We start from the raw sequence: 12,652 nt of genomic DNA on the forward strand, positions 1-12,652 counted from the left end.
ACAGGCTAGACACCCACGAGCCAGCGTGAACTCCTCACAGGTATTTCCAGACTAGCTCCTTACGTGTCCTAGAGCATTTCTGATTACGCCTCATCAGATCAGACACCTCTAGCCAAGAAATCAAGACATTAACTAGAGGATTAACATGATGAGTCATTTGTCCAGGTTTATAATGAGAATGTCTTGTTCACATCAGAAGTGGAATAATTCAGCTATAATCTTTAGTCCTCTCCCCTCCCCGACTGTGGTGGAGATTATAGAAAAGTAAAAGCTTCTTTCTTTTCCCCCAGAGGTAATGGAAGTACTCATCTTTCCCACACTGAGCAGCGGTTCTCAGCTGCTCATCACAGTCACCCAGGGAGCTTTAAGAAACACTGATGCTTGGGCCCTATTAAATCAGAATCTCTGATTGAGGGCCCCAGACACTATTTTTTGGTTTTGTTTGTTTTTGATGCTGTTTAGTTTTTAACTCTCCAGGTGATTCTGATTTTCAGATAGTGTAAGAGCCACTGGCATAGATGGTTTTATTATTTCCTCAGTACAGCCACAAACTTGGAGCTGACTGGATCTTCTGCCAAAAGGGTTAACCACATCAGTATGTAAAATGCAACACCTTGGGAGAAGTGCATTCTAGTCTAATTTCATAGGAGTCTGGGGTGAAGGACAAATTATGGAAAGCAACAGAATTGTAGTATTAGCATAGTTAGCAACAATGATGACCATAATAACAGCAATTGATGGGTGTGGAGCATTTCCAATGTGCACATACTGTGCCAAGCGTGTTACATATATAATCTCTTTTATTCCCAAGAATCCTGTAAGGTTGATGTTATTCTCCCCATTTTATAAATGAAGAAACTGAGGTTCAGACAAATTAAGTACCTTGTTACCCAAGGTTACATACCTTCCAACTTGGGTTTTCCTGACTCCAAAACCTAAGCTGTCATTGACTGCAGGTTTCATTGTAGTCCCTGCAATAGAGGGTCCTGAGAACCACCAGACAGTAAATCTTTAGATAAACAACTTCCCTTGTTCCTTAGCATCCCTTTCCCGGGGACCAGGGTTAATCTTCGATTTTAATGTGGCCTCTTGTGTGGGGGTGCTAAAGTGTGAGAAAGCTGAAGCCTCTGGATTCATCTAGAATCCGGTATAAATTTAGAGCCAACTTGTTCTTTAGGCTTTGCAGACTAGGCATGAGGTGGGATGTCCCTTAGACTAGATTTCAGAACCTCCCTGGTATCTTGGCAGAGGAAGCTTCAATGAAGTAAATATTAATGCTGTACGTGCTGTGACCCAAGCACTGGTGCGAGGGGCACAAACATGATGAGGCATGGACTTCCCAGGCAAGGCATGGTCGGGGTGCAGAGGAGGCACCTAGTCCAGCCTGGTGGCTCAGGGAAGACCCAAGCTGTTCTTGGAAGGCTGAATGTGAGTTAGGTGATCTATCACTCAGGGTTTAGTACAGGGAACAGAAACCATTCTAGGTATTTCAAGCAGAGAAAGATTTAATATGGAGACTCAAACATGGGCTTACAAAATTGTTGGAAGGCTGGAGGGGCAGAAGTCAGGGGGGCTACCCGTGGACTATTGAGTTCAAGTACGGGAGCTATTTTCCAGAAATCAGAATGTTGTTGCTGCTGCAACTGTTCTCCACACTTATGAAACTAGTGAGTAGACACTGCGACAGGACACTGAGCCCAACAGCATTGAATAACTATTAACATTACCTCTCAAACCTTGCTTGCCAGCAGCAACAGCAACAGTATGAAGCCTTCTCCTTGCATCTGCCTGCCAAATGTCACAGGAGTACACCTGGTTGACTGAATTTATTTCAGATCCAGACCCTAGCTGCAAGGGAGTCTAGGAAATATAGTTTTGATGTTTCGAATCTCTTCAACTAGATTACTAGAAGAAAAGAATTGAGGCCTGGAGAGGCAACCTTCAGTATCCACTACAGGTGAAAAAACCAAGAAGGACTTCCTGGAAGGACTCAGGAAAAGTAAAAGGCATAAGGCCGTGAAAGAGCACAGTACAAGTGAGACAGCTGGGCATGACTAGGCTATCAGGGGGTAATAGAAGCATCTGAATCAAGGTTTTTACACCTGAAAGTGTACTCTATCTAATCAATGTATTTTTAATTAATTAGATTCATGAATACACTCCACACATCACACTTTTTCATTGATATAGTACTGGATTAATTTAACTAATCTACTAATGAAGAAGGAGAAACGAAATGAGCAAAAAACACAAAAGAGAATAGACAAAAGTGACAGGTGATATTCATCCACAGAAAAACAGAACCCTAATCTTCAAGATTAATGTTGTGAACACTTGATTACCTACCAAGAGTCACCACCCCTCTCTCCTTCCTAACAGAACCCCAGTGTTTTGCTTTGTTTTCTTTGGGAATAAACCATTTTCTGCACAGCCATGTGCTTCAGGAGAGTCAGGAGCTTCACTCCAAGTCCTAAGAAGTAACATGGGACTGCTCCACCTGGTCAGGTTGCTCCCTTTCTTATCAGTATTTAGGTTACACATGCATGTGGGACACCGTTCTGGCCAATAAGGAAATGGGCCAATGTGAGATAAGTCTGTCAGGGGGCTTATGGGGAAAATTTTACTCAAAAGGAGAAACAATGTTCTTTCCTATTGGGTATTGTTTTGTCTGCATGTGATGCCTGCCACTGTGGGTGCCATCCTGCAACCATAAAAGACCTGAGCTGACACTGAGGAAAGATGGCATTGAGGCTGCCTGATCTGCCTGCCTCCAGACTTCTTATTATGAGATACAACATGTTGCTTATTTTTAAGCCAGTTGACTCAGTGTTTTCTGTTACTTATATCCAAAAACATCATAACTACTGCAGTCTATATACTTAAGATGAGGATATGCCCTCTTAAACTAGCTAATAGAAGTCTTTGGAGGAGTTTTAAGGACAAACATTTATTCCCTCTTTTTTACCAGAAAAACTGTTAGTCAGCTTCAAAATCATTCAAGATCCACTTAAATGTCACTTCTGTCAAAATGAGTTCTTTGTTACTGTCTGTACTTCCACAGCCTTTTCACCACTCCTCTGTAACAGCATTTTACTCATCCACTCTTTCAAACAAGTATTTATTGAGTACCTATTATGGGTTTGGTAATATTTTAGGCACAGGAGGTTTAGATGCATGGAGAGTCCAGTCTAGTGGGAAGACAGAAAATAAATGAGAATGTTGAAATGCGATGACTCTTATCAAAGAGGGAAAAAAAAGAATTCTTATGGACGCATTTAAAAGAGAGGCAAATAACTGCCTTGAAATTTATTTTATCATTATGTGATCATCTGTTCATATATACATATATATATATCAGTTTTTTTCCCACTAGATTGTATGTTCATGCAATTTCAATCCCCCACCCCTTCCGTGGGAGACTGTATTTTCCAAAGATGGCTGCAAAAACGTCTCCTGTCCCACGTGTTCTTCTGCAACATCACCTTGCCATTCCCCAGGGGGGAAAGAAGGTAGAAGGTCCTAAATCCCCTCCCCTTGAATCTCAGTAAGCTTGTGATGGTTTTGACCAATAAAATATGTTGGATGTGATGCTATGGGACTTACACGGAGAGTTCACAAAAGGCCATGAAGCTTCCATCTGGTTCTCTTGGAACATTTGTTTTCTTGATGTGAAACACTGGGACACTCCTTGGAACCTACACATAGATGCTCCAGTTGATAGTCGCGGCTGCGTGAGTGTTCAAGTGATCCCAGGCCAGGTGTCTGACATGTGAGCAACAAAGTTTCCAGATAATTCCAGTCCCCAGTCTCAAGTCAACCCAGATAGTCAAGCCTTCCCAGCTGAGGACCCAGGTATGAAGCAGAGATACACCATCCCTGCTATGTCCTCTCCCAATTCCTGAACCACAGCATCCACGAGCATAATAAAATGCCTGTTAATTTACACCATGAGTTTGGAGTGGTTTGGTACATAGCAGCGATAACTGGAATATCCCCAAATCTGCCTTCCTGTGAAATCTTAGATGACTCAGTGGAAAACTTTTTTTCCTTTTTACCTGACCCAGTTGGTGATCAACTTATGCACTGAAGCTTGAGAACTTTCATCCATCTTACTTTCATCCTATTGAGTCTCACTGTTGATGATATGCATGCGAAATGTCTAATCTTTTAAAACACAAATGTTCTCCATTGATCTTAATATCCCGCTGCAGTGAGTGCCCAGGTCAATTGTGTGTAGTGGTGAAAAAAGTACCTCCTTTTATCCATTTTAAACATGGTTCCTTTTCATCTCATCTTGTCCTCTTGTTCTTCTCCAAGTAAAGCGATTTCCATTTTGTGGGTACCTAGACACAGAGAACTGAGTTGAGACAATAATCTTTCTTTGAGCTGGTCACCCAGAAGGCCTCAGGCATGCTGGGACGTGGAGCAGTGGATTTCAGCTGGTGCCTTAAAGGTGGTGGAGCACTGTATTCTAATTAGTCACACGTTTAGTTCCGAGCTTATAAAAATAATAGTCTCTAAATCTTGCAAGAGGCAATGGGTATCTTCTTGTGGTGCTGCTGAACGGAGCTCCCTATCATGGGAAGACCATTGGCTAGTTCATGGACCGTCTGACTTCAAGTCTCATCTTGTGAGCCAGCTGTGTGCCCTTGGGCATAGCGCTTAACCTCTCCAGGCTTCGTTTTCCTCACTGTAGCATGAGATGATTCGCACAGAGGGTCCTGTGGTGCCCTTTGGCCTTTAACATTCTATGAATTCCGAGTATTTGCCAGTCATTTTGAAACATCTACTACGTGAATTCATGGGAAGAAGTAGTTTGTACTCTAAAGAGTGCTTGTAGCTCTAAAGGTCTAGAGAGAAAAACTTCCCCCTAAAAACGAAACAAAACAAAAAAACTTCTAGTTTTTAGAAAACAAATGTTGGGGGTGACCGGTTAGCTCAGTTGGTTAAAGCGTGGTGCTGGTAATACCAAGGTTGCTGCTTGGATCCCCGCATGGACCACCGTGAGCTGCATCCTCCTTAAAAAAAAAATAAAAGAAAGAAAACAAATGTTATGTTTTCCCCCAAACAGAATCCAAACTAGGCTTCAATTACCAAAAATATATTCCTGCTGTAATTGTTAAGTGACAGTCCTTGCAGCCCGAGTCCTTTGTGTTTGGGGTGCATTCCTAGAACTCCCTTCAGTCTTGCTTCCGTGAGCCTGTCAGTTCTCATAGCTGCACTGCTAACACTGGTGCTGGCACAGCTTCATGCCAAGTGATGAGAATGAATGGATGAGGTGACAGCTTCTGCTGTATAGAGGACACCTTGGGGAGGAAAATGAATATTATCCCAGTGAGTAATGCAGTAGGAACTAGTCAAGTGAAGCTCTAGCCTATTGTCTTCCCAACGCTTGTTTTCCAGGCAGAAGCAAAAAGCAGTCACCATGTGCGGGGCTTAGGGAAAGCACTCAGTCTCACTCAGCCTGGACTCATTTCACTTATTTCCTGATCTGCTCAATATTTCTCCAGCAGTTGTGATTCTTAGAACTTTGTGGACTCGAACTCACTTCTTAAGTTCTGCATCCTATTTTCTCTTACTGAATTTTCACTTTCCAACCCCAAGTGGGAGAAATGCTTCTCATGGCTGATTTTAAAATTCATTACAGAATCACCACTATTGAAGGGCTACCATGTGTTAGGAGGGTGGGTTGCTTTTCACTGGTGGGTTGACGAACTCGAGCAACAGCAACAAGTAGCGTGACAAGGCCCTGTTCGACAGAATGTATTTGCAAGTTTAAAAAGAAAAACAAAACCCTGAGCTCCATATAATTCATGGAGGATATAAAATCTTAGACAAAGCCTCAGGCAAGTAGGAGAATAACAGCAATGAAAGTAATAAAATAGTATATCTAGGGCCTAGAAGAGCTTTGTGAAGATATGTATTCTAAAGAACCCTCCCCTATCTTCCTTTGTAACATATCTGCTGTCACATACGACCACAGGAATCTGTTTCCTGCTCAGCATCATAATATACAAGAGTATTTTGATGTTTTTGTTAAGGCTTTCAAGGAAGGCTTGAAAGCTTCACAGCAACAGTTATCATAGTACTCTCTGTTGTACCAAGGGGGAAAACTGAAGATCATATAGGATACATTATTTGGTTGTTATTTATTTGGTGAAAATGAGATTAAAACAAGTCACAAGTGTTTCTCAGAGTGCTGCTACCCTCACTAGGCTGCCTTCTTGTGCTCAGTGACTCCTTGTTCCTAGCTATACAGGGACCCCCGTGTACAAACGCCACAGCTGTTCCCCTTCCGCCACGCCTACACATGTTCTAGCTGGGGGATGACTGTGAAGGCTTGTTGGCGTCAGAACCCTTCTGCCCGTATCGGCGACGCTGCGTCATCGCTTGTGGCCCAAAGGCATTCTGCAAGGATAGTTGACCGTTTGAATGCGTCATGAACTGGTCAAGAAACGAGTTACACTTTTTTTTTTTTTTTAATTCATAAGCTTTGTTTTTTAGAACAGTTTTAGGTTTTTAGAAAATTGAGCAGATAGTACAGAGAGTTCCCATATCCCTTCCTGGTCCCACTCACAGTTTCCCCTGTTAGCATCTTACATTAATGTGGTACATTTGTTGTAATGGATGAACCAATATAAATATCTTATTATTAATAAAAGTCCATAGTTTACATTGGGTTTCACTCTTAGTATTGTATATTCTATAGGTTTTGACAGATGTAGAAGGACAGGTATCCATCATTATAGTATCATATGCCTTAAAAATCGTCTGTGCTCCACTTACTCATCCCTCCCTCCTCCAATCCCTGGGACCATGGATCTTTTTACTGTCTCCACAGTTTTGCCTCTTTCCAGAATGTCATATAGTTTGAATCATACAGTAGATAGGCTTTTCAGATTGGCTTCTTTCACTTAGTAAAATGTACCTTATGGTTTTTAAATGTCTTTTCATGGCTTGATAGCTCATTTCTTTTTAGCACTGAATGATATCCCATTGTCTGGATGTATCAGAGTTTATCTACTCACCCACTGAAGGACATCATGGTTGCTGTCAAGTTTTGGCAATTATAAATAAAACTGCTATGAACATCCATGTGTAGGTTTTTGTGTGGATTTAAGTTTTCAACTCCTTAGGGCAAATACCAAGGAGAGTGACTGCTGGATTGTATGGTGAGAGTATGTTTAGTTTTGCAAGAAACTGCCAAACTGTCTTCCAAAGTGGCTGTGCCATTTTGTATCCCCACCAGCAATGAGTGCGAGTTCCTGTTGCTCTAAGCCTCACCATCATTTGGTGTTGTTATTGTTTTGGATATGGCCATTCTAATAGGTATGTAGTGGTATCACATTGTTGTTTTAATTTGCAATATAATGACATACGATGTGTAGCATTTTTTATATGTTAATTTGCCATCTGTATATCTTCTTTGGTGAGGTGTCTGTTTCGATCTTTTGACCATTTTTTAAATTGAGTTGTTTGTTTTTTATTGCTGAGTTGCAAGAGTTCTTTGTCTATTCAGATATAAGTCTTTTATCAGACATGTGTTTTATAAATGTTTTCTCCAACTCTGTACTTGTCTTATTCTCCAACGCTGTCTTTCACAGAGCAGATATTTTTTATTTTAATGAAGTTCAGCATATCATGTTTTTTCTTTCATGCATCATGTTTTTGGTATTGTATCTAAAAGTTGTTTAAATGTCTGGGAAACAAGCCTTGATGAGATCTTGGACTTCAGAAAGCAGCTTGAAAAATCCTGGGGAAATATCATGAGTGGTCCTTTTAGCATTTGAAGGTGACTGCTGGCTCCTGGTCAGCTTAAACCATAAGCACCAAATATCTCCAAACCTTTCCCATTTCTCCATCAGTGCCCTTGTACTGACTGACCAGGCCATTGCTTACATCTTTCAGCATGGACTCCACCAGTTTGAACTTTGTGAGAAGGAAAGATGTGGATTTCGTTTTTGGATATATCATTGCTCCTTAATCCTTGATGATTTATTAAATAAGTGACTTTTCTGAGGCTAGCAAAGGATTTAAGTCTTTCTAAAAAAATTATTCACTCAATCGAGTATTTCTAACACAGAAGCAGAGATAAACAACTCTGGTTTATTTTTTAAAAGATGGTGAGATATATAAATATATATATTGTGAGGACAGAGCCCCTAGAGCAGTTTCCAGGCTCTCAGCTTCACGTGGAAAGGTGCTGGCTCGGGTAGTAGATGGCCGTCAGCTGTGGCTAGTTAGCTGTCAGCTGTAACCCTTGAGCCATTGGCCACTAATATAACTGCCGCAGCTACGTTGGGGAGTCAAGTCGAGAAGAGTCAAGGGAAGTCAGAGAGTCGGTCGGTTGACAGAAAAGCAGACAGCAGGTCGCACGTCGTGTGAATCCAGCCTCCAGTGAGACTATAGTGGTATGACTCCCTACCTGTGGCTCCGTGGGTGTTCCTTTTTGGCCTCACCATATCCTGTGTTCTTGTGTGGGGAGCGGGAGCAGAGACCCCGCATGACACCCTGTGTGACATATATATATATATATATATATATATATATATATATATATATATATATATATATAGAGAGAGAGAGAGAGAGAGAGAGAGAGAGAGGTAGATAGATAGACATAGGTGTAGACATAGATACACACACACACTATTTAAAGTTCCTTGACTCTAACATAAGAAACTTCAAATTGGCAATGACATTTGTAAGGAAGAATAAAACAAAAACAACTTGCAACTGTTTTTGGAAATGTAGATGAGCAACAATTTCCCAGGTGTCCTTGTTCAATTACAGACCCAGCTCTTATATAAAGTAACTTTGGTAATCACTTACAGGATTCACCTTCTTGATCTCATTCTGCCATGGCTGGCTTGTTTGTAACTATATTACAGAACATCTGACAGTCCATCTTGTGCTAATGTTATTTGTTAATCTACCTCAATGGAGGCCCCTTTAAGGCAGGAACCAATGGTTTTCACTACCTAGCCCAGAGTCTTCTTTGTAGCAAGCCTCAATTAGTATTATTGAGTTAATTTGTTAAATCTTTATCCAGTAATACTTACTGAGTGCTCAAGAGAACTATAGCTTTGAGGAACCAGATTTATAAAAAGAATATAGGGAAATGAAGAGGATTCAGCAAAACCACCCAAAATTTCTGAAATGCTGAAATATAGGAAAAGGGGGGAAAAAGAAAGAGCATATTAATGATATTCAAGTATCTGAAGGAGTTATGTTGAGCAGGATTGTTCTTCATATCCTCGAAGATTAAGAGAAGAAGGAAATGTAAGCACAATTGTAGAAATAAAGATTCAGGAAGCATGTAAGGAAGACTTTTTAAAATTTATTTTTTGACTTTAAGATACTTAGAATCTTGGTGGAGGTAAGCAGAAAGCACGGACAAAAGAAACCATGGTTTTCTGTTAAGGGATGCAAAACTAGGATGACCTAGGTAAGCCCCACTGAAGAGGACACCAGATGCTGAAGATGGGGGTGGACACATGGTGTCCAGTTTCCCATCCACGTGCCCTTGGGTCAAATTAATGTACAACGAACAAGTCATTGATTGCAAGTGAAACTCAAATCAGTGCCTCTTACTTCCTTATCCATTCAGTGCAATAGAGTGTCAGGAGCAATGACAGTGAAAATGTAAAAATACTGCCTAGCCTCTCTGCTGGAAATCAGAGGCAAAGACAAAACGGCTTTTGGAGTGGCAGGGGATGGGGAGGGGAGATTCTTGCAAATTTGCAACATCATATAATAATAGCTCATTGTGGGGACAGAGCCAGGCGTGCAGTTTCCAGGCTCTCGGCCTCACATAGACAGGTGCTGGCTCAGGTAGTAAATGGCCATCAACTGTGATTGGATGGCCATCAGCTGTGGCTAGTTGGCCATTCGCTGTAACCAGTGAGCCATTGGCCACTAATATAACTGCTGTGGCTACGCTAGCAGAAAAATGGGGGCTAGCAAGAAGATGGTGGCTGAGTTAGCAAGCGCGGATTGCAGAGAGGCGGATGCCGCCAGCGAGAATATAGTGGTATGACTCCCCTACTTATGGCTCCGTGGGTGTTCCTTTTTGGCCTCACCATATCCTGCGTTCTTGTGTGGGGAGCGGGAGCAGAGACCCCACATGCCACCTCACACGACACTCATTTATGGAGCCCTTGTTATATGGGAAGGAACATCCACCCAACGACATAAGGAGGAGTCAAGGTATGAACGCCAGGAGGAGGAAGTAGCATTTCTAGGAGGTTACCTACATAACTAGCCCAAAATCTCAGCCGGTGACTGAGAGAGCCCGACACTGAACCTAGATTTCTATCCATGTCCAGAGCTCTTACCCTCACTGTCCTGCCTAGTGATCTTTGGACTTGGGACCTGCCTAAACAAATCCCAGGTCAATCCCACTGATTCCTGGCTGTTCCTAGGGGCTTTCTATAATCGGCCAATTTCAAGATCGGGGTCCATTGTGGCCAGAAGAACCTCTGCAGCTGCTTTTAACCTTGGCTGTACATTGCAATCACGTGGAAAGCTTTACAAAAATGTTGATGCCAGGGTCCCGCCCCTCTTGATTTAACAACTGGTTTTCAGCGCGACTCCAGCATAGAGATTTGTGTTTAACTTTTTTGTAAAAATCTTTTATTATTTTAAGGTGTTTTTCCAGGACTCATCAGCTCCAAGTCAGGTAGTTGTTTCAATCTAGCTGTGGAGGGTGCAGCTCATCGTGACCCATGTGGGAATCGAACCAGCAACTTTGTTGTTAAGAGCACCGCACTCTAACCAACTGAGCTACCAGCTGCCCTATGTTTAACTTTTTGTTGACATATATTATACATGTAGAAACGTGCACATGCTGTAAATGTACATTGCAATGAATTTTTATAAACTGAAGGTACCTGTGTAACCACCACCCAGCTCAAAAATCAGAATATCACAAGCACCCCAGAAACATGCATCTCCTCCCCACCTTACCCCACCACCCAAACACCATGCTGACTTCTGACAGCATAGATAGTTTGGGCATAGAGATTTTTTAAACTCCCCAAATTATTCTAATGTGCAGCCACCACGGAGAATGATTGTCTTACTGGTTGAAGGAATGGAAGTAGGATGAACTAAACTAAAAACATAGATAACAGGTAAACCAATATGAAAGCAAATAAGAAGAAACCCAAGCTACACTTATGCCTCAACTCTGGCGGCTGCCTCCCACTTTGCCTGTGCAAGTCTTATTATTTCACATTAGCAAGTCAACAAGGATGAAAAAAATTGTTTTTCAAACAAGATCTTTATAAACAACTTTCCTCTGCATTCACTGTTTCTTTCCCTTCTTCTGCCTTACACCCCCCCACCCCCACCCCCACCCCCACCCCCACCTCTCGCCCACTCCAATTCAAGCTGCTGTTTCTCAGTCTAGTTGTGTAGGACACAGCTCCCTGGCCCATGCTGGTATTATGAGCCTTGCGCTCCCCCGCAGCTGAGGCAGTCGGTTGCCAGTAGTCGGTGGGCCACTCACAGCAGCCTCACACGGTAGCCCATGGCAGCTCACAGTAGCCCAGCTCCAGGGAGAGCCATTGTTCACTGTCTTAGCTATAAAGGGCATAGCTCACTGGCCCATGTGGGACTCGAACCGGTGACCTGGGCATTAGGAGCACGGCGCTCCAACCACCTGAGCCACCGGGCCGGCCCTGCATGCACCTTCTTAATGAAAGAAAACCTGCCATCCTGAGGGTTGCCAAAATCACATTTTGCAGATAATAATAAACTTATGGAGTGCTTCCATGTACAAGTCACTTACTAAATGCTTCACTCAATATCTCATTCAGTTCTCACAACACCCAATAACAATAGGATCTCTTACTTCCCCCATTTTGCAGATGGGGAAACCTAGGCATAAAGTGATGAAGTAACTTGCCCAAGAGCACACAGTTTATAACTGGCAAAGCTGAACTTGCAGAGATTCTTCTTGCTGTGTCTCCATTGTGGTTTTTATTTTAAATGTCTATGCCAACCAACTTCTGCTATTCAATACCTAAACAAAGATTGACACCACACTGATTTCATTCTTTCAGTGCACAGTGGAATGAGCTGGGAAAGGTAGTAGAGAAAATCATGGAATTACTTATGTGTCCTGGAATGGACCTTGGTGATCCACTGTAGTTTTGCTTCCTTCTTTTATAAATGAGAAAATGGGCCAAGAAAGAAAGTTTTGGATGCCTTACCAAGCTGAATGAGAGAAAATTAGAGAAAACCCAAACCCCAGGGGAGGACTGGCTAGGTAAGGCCTTCATTGGGCAGGATGGGGCTTTGACCTACGTCCTCTAAACAACTTGTGGTGATTGATGTTACTATTATTATTTAACACTCGTGGCATATTCACATGTGAATATTGTTATTTGTATAATTATAAAAGTCTCTGTACAGTGAGCTTCTAATCAAAACCAGATAGAGAACTGATGGTCAGAAAGTTATCTCAAGTTGGAAACTGGCTCCTCTCAGGTTTCCCTGAGTTTGTTCAGTTGTTTGGATTTCATGTCATATATGATCAGCCTCCTAGCATATTTATTCTGGCAACGGAAGGGGTCGGCTGTGAGAGAAATCTCTTGGAGAAGTTTTCACTGAAAACTTGGTGTTGCATATATAAGTCTTATTTCGT

General features: G+C 42.1%; 1 long non-coding RNA gene across 2 annotated transcripts in view; it reads left to right on the forward strand.

The window, feature by feature from the left end:
• LOC109445100 (uncharacterized) overlaps positions 1–12,652 on the forward strand; it is an 85,129-nt gene that overhangs the window by 3,984 nt on the left and 68,493 nt on the right. The gene's annotated exons all lie outside the window — the stretch shown is intronic.

Source organism: Rhinolophus sinicus, linkage group LG01 (assembly GCF_036562045.2).
Source record: "Rhinolophus sinicus isolate RSC01 linkage group LG01, ASM3656204v1, whole genome shotgun sequence".
Classification (NCBI taxonomy): Eukaryota; Metazoa; Chordata; class Mammalia; order Chiroptera; family Rhinolophidae; genus Rhinolophus; species Rhinolophus sinicus.